Below are 12,458 nucleotides of genomic sequence, written 5' to 3' on the forward strand. Positions count from 1 at the left end.
CAATAGACAGCGTTCAATTAATTAACACTATTGCCTCCAATCGGATGCCTTGAGATTGCTGCCATAGTGGCGAGAAAAAAGGCTGGGTGTAGAAACAGCCCACTTGTTGGAAACCACAGACGAAGAGAGTGACTATCACACCCCGACACCACCACTCCAGTGATAGAGAGAGATGGGAAACAAACCAAACTTCAATAATAAACCTGTCAACACTCCAATCTGAATACCCAGGAGCCATAACTGTCTCAACTCCCCTCCTCTGGCGATAGTCATCATCACGGACCCTCCCCATAGAGACAGCATCTCATCTATCAGTCAGTCACACGCACACACACACACCCCTCACCACATCATCTCTATTTGTCCCATTATATCCTTAACACAGTCTAAAATACCTCTGCTGCTCCAGGCAGGGATCTGTGGAGGGCCGAGGGGGGTCGCCGAGGTGTGTGTGCCATCAGTGGCTTCATTACTAGCGCCGGCTATTGGCTGTGCCTGTCGCTAAGACTCCGAGACAGCCTTGTTTGTTTGCTTCCCCCCCTCCTCTCCCTAATCCTCGGTTGAGGTTTTGACGTGCGGCGCGGTGCCTCGGCTGTGTTACCCACAGGCCTCTGGGAGCCGGAGAGCAGTGGCATGTACCAGGAAAAGAGAGAGAGCGAGGCACGGGAGACTTACACCCCCTGCACCTGATCATTACCATGCTAAATTTATATTGATTGCTGTAGCTTAAGAGCTAAATGTGAGTTATTCCCCGGACTCCCCCCCCCCACCCCGTTCTAGGATCTGTGGTGGTGGGCTTGCTGGTAATCCAGAGAAACCACAACATGTGCACTGTGTTTGGCCATAGATGTTAGCACATATTACGCAGTACCAGGGAGCGTTTATGTAAACCTGACCTTCCAGCGGGGTTTTTTTTTTTAAATGATGGGTTGCTCTTGGATTTCGCATCCCCATCCAACCATGCTTGCGGAGGCTTATACGGGGGAGGGGGTGGGCTGTCCTGAAGGCGTGGGCGGCGGGTTGGGTAGCTGGTTCTTAGAGACAAGTTCCCAGCTTTTTTTTTTTTACTACCCTTGCTCCGCTGGATAAAGTTGTGTGTTTGCGGCGTCTCATTCCTCCTGCAGGCAGCTTTCATCACACATATGCATATGTGCTTGCCCTTGACATTATCATCAGCAGATTTGTGCGAGGGGGCCCCGAGGTAAGGTTGAAATACTGCTGAGGCTTCTGAGAGAGAGTGGCCTGCTTTAGAGTGTCCGAGGGCTAAATATTCACCCGGAGATGGAGGCAGAGGAAGGGGAAAAAAGCTCAGTAACTGAACCTAACAGAGCGGCCCTCAGGGGACAGCAGTAATTAAACAGTGATTAAATTAAGGGGCAACGCGGGCAAAACGCAGACTGATTGACACTCTGCTGGCTCCTCTCTCTCTCTCTTCCTCTCGCTGCCTTCCTATCTCGCTCACTCTCTCCCCCTCTCTGCGGGGTTCAGCTCTGTCGTGGAGCATTGCTTTCTATTGACCTCCAATTACTCAGTCAATCTGAATTCTTCAAGGTCCAATTTTCACAAACTATTTTTTAACAGTGTTAAGAGAAGGGATCACTGCACATCTGCTTGTGCAATAAGGCTGAGCTGCTGGACCGGATCATAACGGCTGAGTAACGGCCAACCCTTAAATGCATAGAGTGTCTTCCAATAATATTAGTGTTTACTTCAGACAAACTCTTAAACTTCTCCCAGTGATTTAGAAAAAGCGGTTTCTTGAGCAGTTTTTTGAGCCTGTAACTGAGCATGTTTAGAAGTGCCTTATCACATACTCTCCTGGGGGGGGGATACTATGAATTACCTTTGGTGACTCCTTAAACCCAAAGCAAATAGACAGACAGAAGGGCTGAGCAACGGCAATAAAACCAGCGTTAACAAAACAATCAGAAAAACCAAGACACTCAAATTGGCTTCCTCTGGATCTGAAAATTCCCCCCCACATCCCCTTGCTTTACCACAGTGCGGCGGATCCTCTGGCCCCTTGTATTGATTTTTATAAACCAGTCCTCGTGCTTATGAAAATACGTACTGAGGGCCCCCTTAAACAATCTGTTAAGTCTTCTGATGGCGAAGAAGCTCCTCTTAGTGCGTAATACAAATTCAAATAGGTGTATGGAGATGGATTACGGGGGGGCAGACGGAGAACCGGGGCCTACTTTAGAGGATGAGTTCAAGATGACAGGTATTGATTAAGTGCTCAATGAGAGCACGCCTATGAAAGGCCAGCCACCGCGCAGCTCATGAAAGAATCATACAGCTCATACACAAGGCTCTCAGCAAACACACGGGCGTGGAGCGCGCGCTCGCTTGTCATATAACGCGCCAAATAGTTGACAACCTTCTCGGGGTTTTCCTGCCGTCAAAAGTCGTTAAAAAAAATGCTATCAAAACTTTTCGCATGTATGCCGAAAAGCCTGCAAGTACTTATATATCTGGTTAAAGGAGGCATCGACGGTGAGCAGATGAGCGTTGCTTTTCGAGACAGAAATGATTTCTTACGCCAGGATCCATTATTCTTCGGTTTGAACGCCGCAGGTTGACAACACGCATTCCTTTGCCCCTGACACCGGTGTTGGAAGGGGCTGGAAAAAGAGGACGGATGTTCTCAACGATAACATGTGAATTTAATTTCTTGGGGAAGCTCGAAGATTTAGCCCTCCCCGAGCATAAATCGTGCGGTTTGTCAGGGCTCCTGACGATGCGGTGGGCGAAAAACAGCCGTAATCGCGACGCCACTGCCAGCCCTGACCCACCTCATCATCCTTGACATTTAAGCGCGCCGCTGTTTCTCTCTCTCGCTCCCTTTCTCACAGTAAACAAATGTTTTAACCCTGATTTGTATCAGTGTTACCAGAGGACACGCAGTGACACAAACTGCGGGAGAAACTTCTGAGGGATGGGAGGGGAGAGAAACACAACGAGGGAGGGGTAAAAGAGAGAAGGTAAAGGGATAAAGATATAGAAAGAGAGGGAGACAGCGGAGCAGCAGGGAGAGTTCGTTCTGGCCAGACCGCCACCTAACAGGGGGCATCTGAGACTAATCTCTAAGGAAAGCTGTCAGGTCTCTGCAGACAATGTTCTAGGGGAAACTAGGCAATAAATGCTTCTTAAAGCCGTCATAAATATGCAGCTTCCTGACTAATAGTCACCGCTCAGACCCGGGTCCAAGCTCATTATCCTTCGTCTGCGCTGGCAGGTGTGCACGCCAAGTTACAGGCAGGATCACTAAAAGCCCCTTCATGCAGCCTCAGTGGGATATGTGGCTCGCCTGTGGGACTAGAAAGCAGGCTCATCAAATCAAGACGTGGTTTTTTTTTTTCTCTCTTCTTTTTTTTCCGAAAGCAGTGTTAGGGGGAAAAAATATCCATACACGACTTTAAAACATTTAGAAAGCACTCAAACAAACCGTAATCGTTCAATGAGCGCTAAGACTTTCATGGTGAAAACCCAAACATTAAGTATGTATGGCTTCTATTTTTTCCCCCCATTAGTGTATGGAACTATATGTGGTTTAAAGGTGGATCGTATGAATAATCAAACGACGGAAACATCTTCAAACATGTCAGGAAGGAGCATTTTACAAACCCATCACCCAAATATTTTCAATATATAATATCAGATCCATGAATAGCTTTGACAAAAAAAAGGCCCATTTGACTTGATTACCTCTTGACATTTCCCCCAATGAATGAAGGCAGGGCTAGATAAAGCAATCACTGCGCTGACAGTGTAAATAAATAAATATGTTCATTTATCCTGGGCTCTAGATAAAGGTATAAGGGCACACAAACGCATGAATGGACAACGTCTCCCAGCAGCCAGCAGGTGCCTGCCTGCCTCCCCTGCCTGTCTGCCTGTAGAGGCTGACAGTACAGCGGCGTGCCCTTCATTATCACCGGGTAATGCTCATCACAACGGCTGTGGCTTTTCTCCATAAAAAAAAAAGCCCAAGTCTCTCTCACAATGAGAAATAGGGGAGAGATAAGGTGCGGGAGACCATTTCTCTTGACATTCACAACGGCAAACTCATCAGTCATGCTGTCAAAGGCACTGGTCCTGGCTAGTTTGGGATTTATGAGAAATAATGATGGGTCGAAAATAGCGGGTAGGGGGGCTTTGCTTTTTTTTTTTTACCTTTAGTTGTATGTGTGTATTGAGGCACGCTCTGCATAAAACCCAATTTCTTTTGTCAGTGACCCTTGCACTGATATCGCATCCAATCTCGCCCCGTGTTCGGGAGCTTCAGCTGGGCCTGTTTGAGTCGGCGCTGACATTTTCCGCCTGCCGTGATAAAAGAGTAGAGCGGGCGATGAGTTTATTTAAAAGAGAGCGTGAGCATTAAGAATGTGTACCGCCGCCCTTTGATTCTCAGAAGTGGCCTCTCTGTTAATTCACCCTATTAAAAACGGCTCTGACTAACCAACATCAACATGGACCTGTCCTCTCCTGGACCTGAAAATGGGATGACAACAATGATAGCCGGGTGTCAAAGACTCACGTTGGCTCTTCAAACTGGTGACAGGCGGTGACAGACGCTCCCGGTGCAATTCTCCCCCCGTAAACACTCCGGGACACGACGCCGCTGACGTCAGAGCGGCGACCGCGATGCACCACGAGGGTCTGCAAATTCAACATCATTTATTAAATTCCAAAGTCATTTGAAAGTGGATTTCAATATTGTCACAAGGGCAACATAGCCAAATCATATAGCAAAGCTGCACAACTATAGATTATAGACTTTTAATGGGATCCCTATGGGACCACACTGCGGGGATGTCCTCAAGCACCACATTATTAGTCAATTTCAGATTATCAAGTTTATTAATTACTATTCTTAATATATCTTTTGAGAGATATTATAGCCTAACTACCTAAAAGCCGCAAATGAAATGCCCGACATACATTTACATTAAATATATTAATGGAGTAAGCTGGGGTGTCGCTCGCCTCTTACTTTGAAAGTCTGTGTAACAAAAAATGAAAAAATATCAAAGTGCGGCATTGCTTGTAACCAAAGTGTCGAGGAATTACTGGACACGAGAGTTGGGGGTGGGGGTGGGGGGGGCAATTCTGATTCAAGTATGTGAATGAGACCTCTTGAGGCTGGAGGGTACTCGGATCTGTGTGGAAATTAAGCCGTGAGATTGTAGCTGAGAGGACGGAGGATTGACAGCCACATTAGCCCCTCAGCACCTCGGCGGTGTCGTGGCCATGGCTCTGCGAAATAGATGGACAGGAATAGCAAATTAAATCTTCTTAATGGTAGCAAGGGATGTACAGTCAGGTTGGGTTTTTGAACCTGCAGGACGGTACGAGCGCGGGACATGGAAGGGGGGTGGGGTGGGGTTTAGTGGGATGAAAATTAAGTGGCTCTGAAGTGTTTTGTTTAATGGGTCCACTCCAACCAACTTCATAAAAAAAAAAAAAAGCGCCGCCATATTTATATCAATTTGAACCAAGCTCCTTCACAATACCTCCTGGCCTGTTCTTTAAACAAGTTCAGGGGTCACGTCCCAATTCTCTCGCCGTGAATTTGGGTAGATTTATTAAACTACAAGACTTACTAACAACACTTGGAACAGCTGCCGTTTATAGTGGCTTTGTTGATGCTTTTTCTCACTGGCTGTTATTTATTTCTGTTTTTTCTTTTTTTTTTCCTTCCCTCTCCAGGTTCAGTGACACCACACTGCTTTGCCACAAAGACTAACCTTAATGTAGACAAAAGCCAAGTCGGCAAATCTTTGCACAAGCAACATGCATGCGCGCACACCGCTGTTAAAAGGGAGGAGGCACACAGAGGGAGCAGGCGTTTTTCAATGCATTTAGATGAGACCTTTAACAAAGGTCCCTAATGCAGATATCAATGAACCAAGGGACCGGGGCCTATCGGAGCGAAATTGGCTGACGGAGGGATGTCACCCCTGTGCATGAAAAATGATGGATCCCATTTGTAAACTTCTCCCTTACCCCGCTGTCCCCCCTGCACATGGACACAGCCCCCCCCCCTTCATCACCTTCTCCCAACACTGGTTATTAAACGAGGAAGCAAACCTATGACTCTGCTGACAAATAACAAGTGGTCCGGCAAAATTGGCACTTTACCGGCCGTTTCTACCGACTGTCAGGGAGCCCGCGGAGGACCTGTGAGATTTCAGTGATGACAGGCTAGATTAACATCACGGACTTTGTTTTTCATCTTCCTTTCATTTTCCGCGCTATCCTCCGAGGACGTCGACAGAATGAAACCAATATCTACGAAACCCGCAAACAAACAACCGGAGCTTTCAAAATATTAGATTTTCCGCGTTGGATTGGACAATCCACTGTTTCTTTTCACTCACGGCCGCGGCCGTGCTTGATTTGAGAAAGCAAAGGCGACACCTACACCCGTCTAATTCAGAAGGAACAGGCTGCTGCATTACAACACGCACCTTTTTTTTTTTTTTTTTACACCCCTGAAATAAAACAGATTTATGTTTCATATATACAACCTCTCAGTTTTTTGTTGAAAGAGCAAGGCTAAGGTCTGAATGCAAACATCAACACGGGGCCATGCATAATACAACAATTTACAGAGCTTGCAGAAATCTTGCAAAGCATATTAAGTGTGATAGGCAACATAATATGCATGCCGGGCATTTCTAAGGAAACAATGATATATTGCTAATCATCCTGAAATGAATTACTGCCCGTTTTAGAAGTGTGTTGAGTCAAAGGTGCCGAGGTTAATATAGGCAAACGGTCTCTGCCGAAAAAAAAAAGTGAAGACTTCCCAGTGGAACGCGATAGTCGGCCTAAACGCTGATGTTGTGCTTTTTCGGTGATGGAGTGACTTTGGGAGGGTTTTGTGGACTGCCAGTGTTCAAAGCTGTGCCTTGAGGGGTAAGGGGGTAAATTTGCTAAGTTAATCACATAATGAGGCCAATTAAACACTGGAGAACCCAGGTGAAATGGGAGCTGCCACAGAGACGAGGCCCTGCTGCTTTCTCTGGACAAGAAGCTGGACGGCCCAGTTCAGCTTCTGTAATCCTCTACTAAGTATTCATTCAACACTTATACAGTAGGTCATTCATGTATGTACAGTATGCTGGATTATGTTTCTGTAATGGGTGAATGTATTTAACAGGAATGTGTATATTACCATCCAGGGTAGCCGGGATTAGGGCTGCGACCACCGATTAGTTTCCTTATCCATTAAGGTGTGGATTAATTTTTAAGTCCACAGTGATGTCTTTGAATGGTTTAGTCCCACCAACAGCTGATAATACGGTAATAGAGTAATGGGCTTCTACGTGAACACATAATCATCTGCCAAAGTCCGAAACCAAAAATCTCATTGTAATTGTTTCCTCAGGTTGCCAGCTGGCAGTCAGTCTGACCGATCCTCACGCACATCGTTCTAAGGGGCGTAGATTAGCTTCTTCAGGACCGAGTTTTTGAGTGTTACACTTGAACTCCACTACTCAACATTTCATACAATCTTGCCAAAAACAAAATTAAACTCACAAAGCTGTCTGCGGAGCGTGCATATTGGTATTTGCTTTAGACGTTTGCGGTGAGACAAAAAGAGAGCAGACTCTTTCCCCCCCACTATGTCTCCGGGCACAGAGTCTGTGTTATCACAATGGGCCGGTTAAGTGAGGAGTCGACAGGCAGGCAACGGCAGTTTAAGACATGTAATAAAAGGTTGTTTTTTTTTAAGAAAGTGTGAGTCACTGCAACCACAAGAGGTCACCCAGAATATCCTGCAGTTTGCATGCGGCAGAATGAGAGATGAACCGTGGACAGACACAGAGATGCACGGTCACACACAGGTTGCATTATCCTCCTGGAGGAGATATAAATACCCCAAACTTTTACTTTAGTTATCTCATTTTTAATGATTGTTTAGGTACGAGATTGAATTCATCTTGACAATGTTCTTGTTCGTGTCGTCTGTCACACTAGACCCATTTCACCTTAACTTCTGCGAACAAATTGGCTATTTCCTGACATTGCTCCTCTCCATAAGAAACAAGCCTTTCAGTTAGCCAGCCCGCTCTCGGTTTCCTTGATTCTAACTGCTTGGAAGAGTTGTTGACGATTGCTCGAGTGCTCTTGGAGGGTCTAGGGGGGGATACATCACTCCAACGGCAATTAGACCTCCCCGAGTGCTTCCTACATACCTGTAACTTCACCGGCACAGCAGGCCTCAGGTCGAAGTGCGAGGGTAAGACGAAACAGTATATTTATGTGCCATCCTCTTACACATAAGAGCGCTAAGAGCTCTAGAATCTTGGAGTGTCGCCCCCCCTGTAAACCATTTCTATTTGGCGTACAGATTGAAGTGTTGTTAGCATTATGACGCCTCACTTTACGATACAGAAATATCTGCTTTACCTGTTCACCGGGTGGGAGCTAAGGGCCGCGGGTAATAAATGCAGAACAGAAGAAGCCGAGGAGCTGTAGGGCGACCATAAATGAAAAGCTGGATCACTGTCACGGACACAACACAAAGCAATAAGGAAGTGCAGAAAGAGCAGTGCATTAAAACACCAACACGCGAGGAGATATATGGACACTAATGAAAGAATATTTCATCGCCATCAAGGGTTTATAAAAAAAAAAGAAAGAAAAGAGGCCCACCACGATCCACTAATCTGGATGTGGAGGATTTGCCCAGAGTAAGACGGACAAGGGGAAATTAAGGCAGGCACATTTTCACCCGATCATATTGCGATGATTTGTTAATAAAATGCAAAGCGACAGGCTCGATGTGAGACAGCGACTAAAGCGCGCCCATGATTTAGACTTAATCCGTCATTATCCCGCCTTTGAAGTGACCTCGCTGTGCGTGTTCCCACTGTGACCCAGAAGCACACTCGCAGCGTCTTCATTAGCCGGGATGAAACCGAGCCACGGCGCACACACACACACACACACACACACACGACTTTGATGTCCCATCCTGTCCGCACAGACATGCAAATGTACACACACACACACACACACACACATGCATGCAGGACGCCCACTCACACATCACAGATATCCTTATCACTGACTACACCGAGGCATGGAAAAACATTATGGTTTTTAATCAATTACGGCTCTCACCTTTGGGGCAGCACATTCATTACATATGATAGAAGTAGCTAAGGGACAGTATTCCAATTGCGTGCCGAGATTGAAATGAAATAAATTGTATGGTTAGAGGGGAAGACAAAGGCCCACAATTTCGCACAGCCGAACGTCCCCGGCTGGATTTACATATGTCCGCACGGAAAAAAGGCCTCGTACCGCTGATATTCCACTGATATAATTTATGTGCAGCCAGTGATTTATCATGCTTAGATCACCGCGTAGAAATCAAGCGCAGATCTCCTAAAGAGGTTCGGTCCATGCCGCCAGTAAATGATAGCTGTTATAAAAGTTTACCATGGCAATGAAATGGAACGAATCCATCAAAAAGGTACAGATTGCCGTCACGCAAAACGGTGTCCAATTAGAGGTAGTTATGTGGTAGGAGGTGTAAAAGAAGAAGAAGAAGAAGAAAAGGTTGAACACATGCAATACAGTCGCAATACTTAGATGCTTACTATAATTGAAAAAAGGCAAGTTTCATTCGGTTAATCCGACTGTTCAAAGAAGCACCCTGGATGTGTTGCTAATTATCCACACAGTTGTGCAGTCAGCTATACAGCAACAGTACAACAGTAGGGATCAGTACTCTACTGAGTCCTTCTGTGAGTCTATGTACAATAACAGGTTAATTACGTGGTTGCAGGGTAAGCAGTGAAAGGCAGGTAGAGCTGAGAATTAAAAATATCATCAGGCCACATTAGCATATTCATAGGAAGCCTGAATCTCAAATGAATCAATGTTTAGTAAAGAAACAAACATTTGGAAGCTCCTGAAAGAATGTATCACGTACATTCATCACTTTGATAATCTTATTGTAAATCAAAACTCGCCTCAAGTTAAAATTATGCTATGGCAGGTTATTAGTAAATATGTTCTTTTCTCTGTAACCAAAACTGGAATATTTAACCCCATAGGAAAGAATAACTGGTAAGAATGGCCTTATAATTAATTTGGTACATCAAGACCCTGAATATTGAAATTACGGTACAGTTGTCTGGGCTTTTCTTTTCTTTTTGCAGGGAATTCAATCTAAAAAACGACTTCTTTCCATAGTAAATATCCCAATGGATACACGAGTAAATGTCAAGAAAACAAATAACTCACTATGTAAATGAATGCATGTATTTAAGCATGCTCACAGCAAAATGTGTGATGCTTAAAGAAAGAAGCCATCTGTGAGTTTGGCACACAGTCTGCTGGAGTCTATACTTCCTTATATATATTAAAAAAAAAGAAAAAAAAAGGTGTGAGCACCCATGTGGTTAGCTGCACAACACGCATGTTTGCTGCATGGAGTAGGAGTAGATTCCTTTCCCCAGGCAATGGCCCACGTCAGGCCAGACAAGCAGACCGGGTGTTAAAGTGTGAGCCGGGTACACAGAGTAACAACGGGGCCATCTGCCCTGGGAATGCACACATCCATCTTGCTGTGGACAAGCCAGTCTGGGAGCAGATAAAGGAAAAAAACACGGGGCTGGAGAGAGACAGAGGAAGCAGTAGGAGAGTACAGAAGGTAGTCTCAGTAAACAGTAAACTAGTCTGGTGGCACCATCTGCAGACAGGGAAGGCTGAACAAATTACATAAGAACAATATGGCGTGGACATTAGCACCAATACAAATCAATATTCAGCGGAAAGCGGAATCACTACTGAATGACTTAATTCTGCCGTTAACTACCACGGATTAAAACAGCGAGAACCTTATCAATGAAGTCCTCACACTTTTGTACGTTAATCATTTGCAAAAACAGATTTTTATCAAGCACGACATCAGGAAGGTCAGCCGGGCGGACTGCAGTAAGTCTCGGCTCCCACCGTCGTCCCCCGCTTCATAACCATCTGGATAAGACCACAAACACTGCAGTCAGCAATCTGGGTGCAGTGATATCATGTAGCATTTGTTTTTTTATTTTTAGACCATTTCCTCATCACTGTATAATCAGTATATATGGTCTCACAGATATAGCACTCTGTCTCACTCTCTCTCTCTGACTCCACCATACCTTATCACACTGAGAGCTTTTAGCTGTGCTCCCAGCCATTAGCTTCAGACAGTGGGCAGCTACCAGGCTGGAACAGAGACAGAGAGAGGGAGGGAGGAGGTGGGGGGTGGCTTGGTGGCTCTGGATGATGTCAGTGGCAAAGAGGTCTTTTTATAACACCACCTGTCCATCTCGCCGGCGAGGAGTCTCGATACATGTCCCGAGGCACGCCGAGACTTCTGTATAAAATGACCTTCGCACAATTTCTTATTCAGCTTACACAACAGGCGAAAGTTTACAGGCACTTTTGTCCTGTTCAGGCTGCGACTGTGAGTGCCCAATAAAAGATTTCCACAATGGCCACCACGTGCCCTTGAGCAAGGCATCGATCCTGCCCAATAGCTTGAAGACGTTTGCTGTAAAGAAGAATTTTTTCCCCCCACAGAGTCGATATTAAATCTTAGTTTCTTGAAAATAAGTCCTTCAGCATGAAAAAAAAGCAGAAAGAGCAACTGAAGACCAAAACGACGATTACAACAGACTAATTGACCGGGCATCAATTATTATTTTGAGTGCAATAAACTATAATCAATCAATTATAACCACTCGGCAATCATATCTCAGCTAGAATTAGAGTGTACCCATTATTTCCAGACCAACTCCGTGGAGCCCCTGACTGAAACAGACCTGTAAAAAAACGTTCCGCCTCGAGCTTCCTCTCCGAGCAGAATAGCTGATTAGACATCACACTGGGAACAATTGTTGGGCTGCTCGCTGAAGCGTTTGAGCCGGTCGGAGTGGCCGCCGTGTGAGACGACTGATGTGTTATTGACAGAAGGCCGGGCCTCCATGCCCTCCACGGGAGACCTCAAAACCAAACTACTGGATACACACAAGGTGATCCTCACATCGATATCAATCAATTATTCACATATTTGTGCTGGGCTGGAGTAAAAAAAAACAAAAAAAGCAGCTCGACTGCATTTAATAAAAGGCGAGAACCCGACATGCATTTTGCAGGAGGGAGCCCAGCGATTACCCGGCGCTTGATCCTACAATCGTGGCGAACTACCTTTTCTCGTCACAGCGTGCCACGGGGACCGCCATTAAGTGGGTCAATGATTCTTATTGTCTGCATTACAGCCATTAGCTTTATGAAAGAATACATCGTGGGCCACCGGTTCTATATTTGAAGTAACACGCTTGTTTCATTCATTTGCACATTTTTTTTTCCCCCCAACACAAAACCGAGGTCAAGCCTTAAACTTTCCTGCATACTGAGTGCACTTGATCTGAATACATAACTAAGGG

At 45.5% G+C, this 12,458-nt stretch overlaps 1 protein-coding gene across 1 annotated transcript in view; it reads right to left on the reverse strand.

Annotated features, from left to right (window-relative positions):
* dcdc2c (doublecortin domain containing 2C) overlaps window positions 1-12,458 on the reverse strand; it is a gene marked incomplete at its 5' end in the record, with an annotated part of 39,497 nt that overhangs the window by 11,487 nt on the left and 15,552 nt on the right. The window lies entirely within an intron of this gene.

Source organism: Eutrigla gurnardus (genome assembly GCF_963514095.1).
Source record: "Eutrigla gurnardus genome assembly, chromosome: 7".
NCBI lineage: Eukaryota > Metazoa > Chordata > Actinopteri > Perciformes > Triglidae > Eutrigla > Eutrigla gurnardus.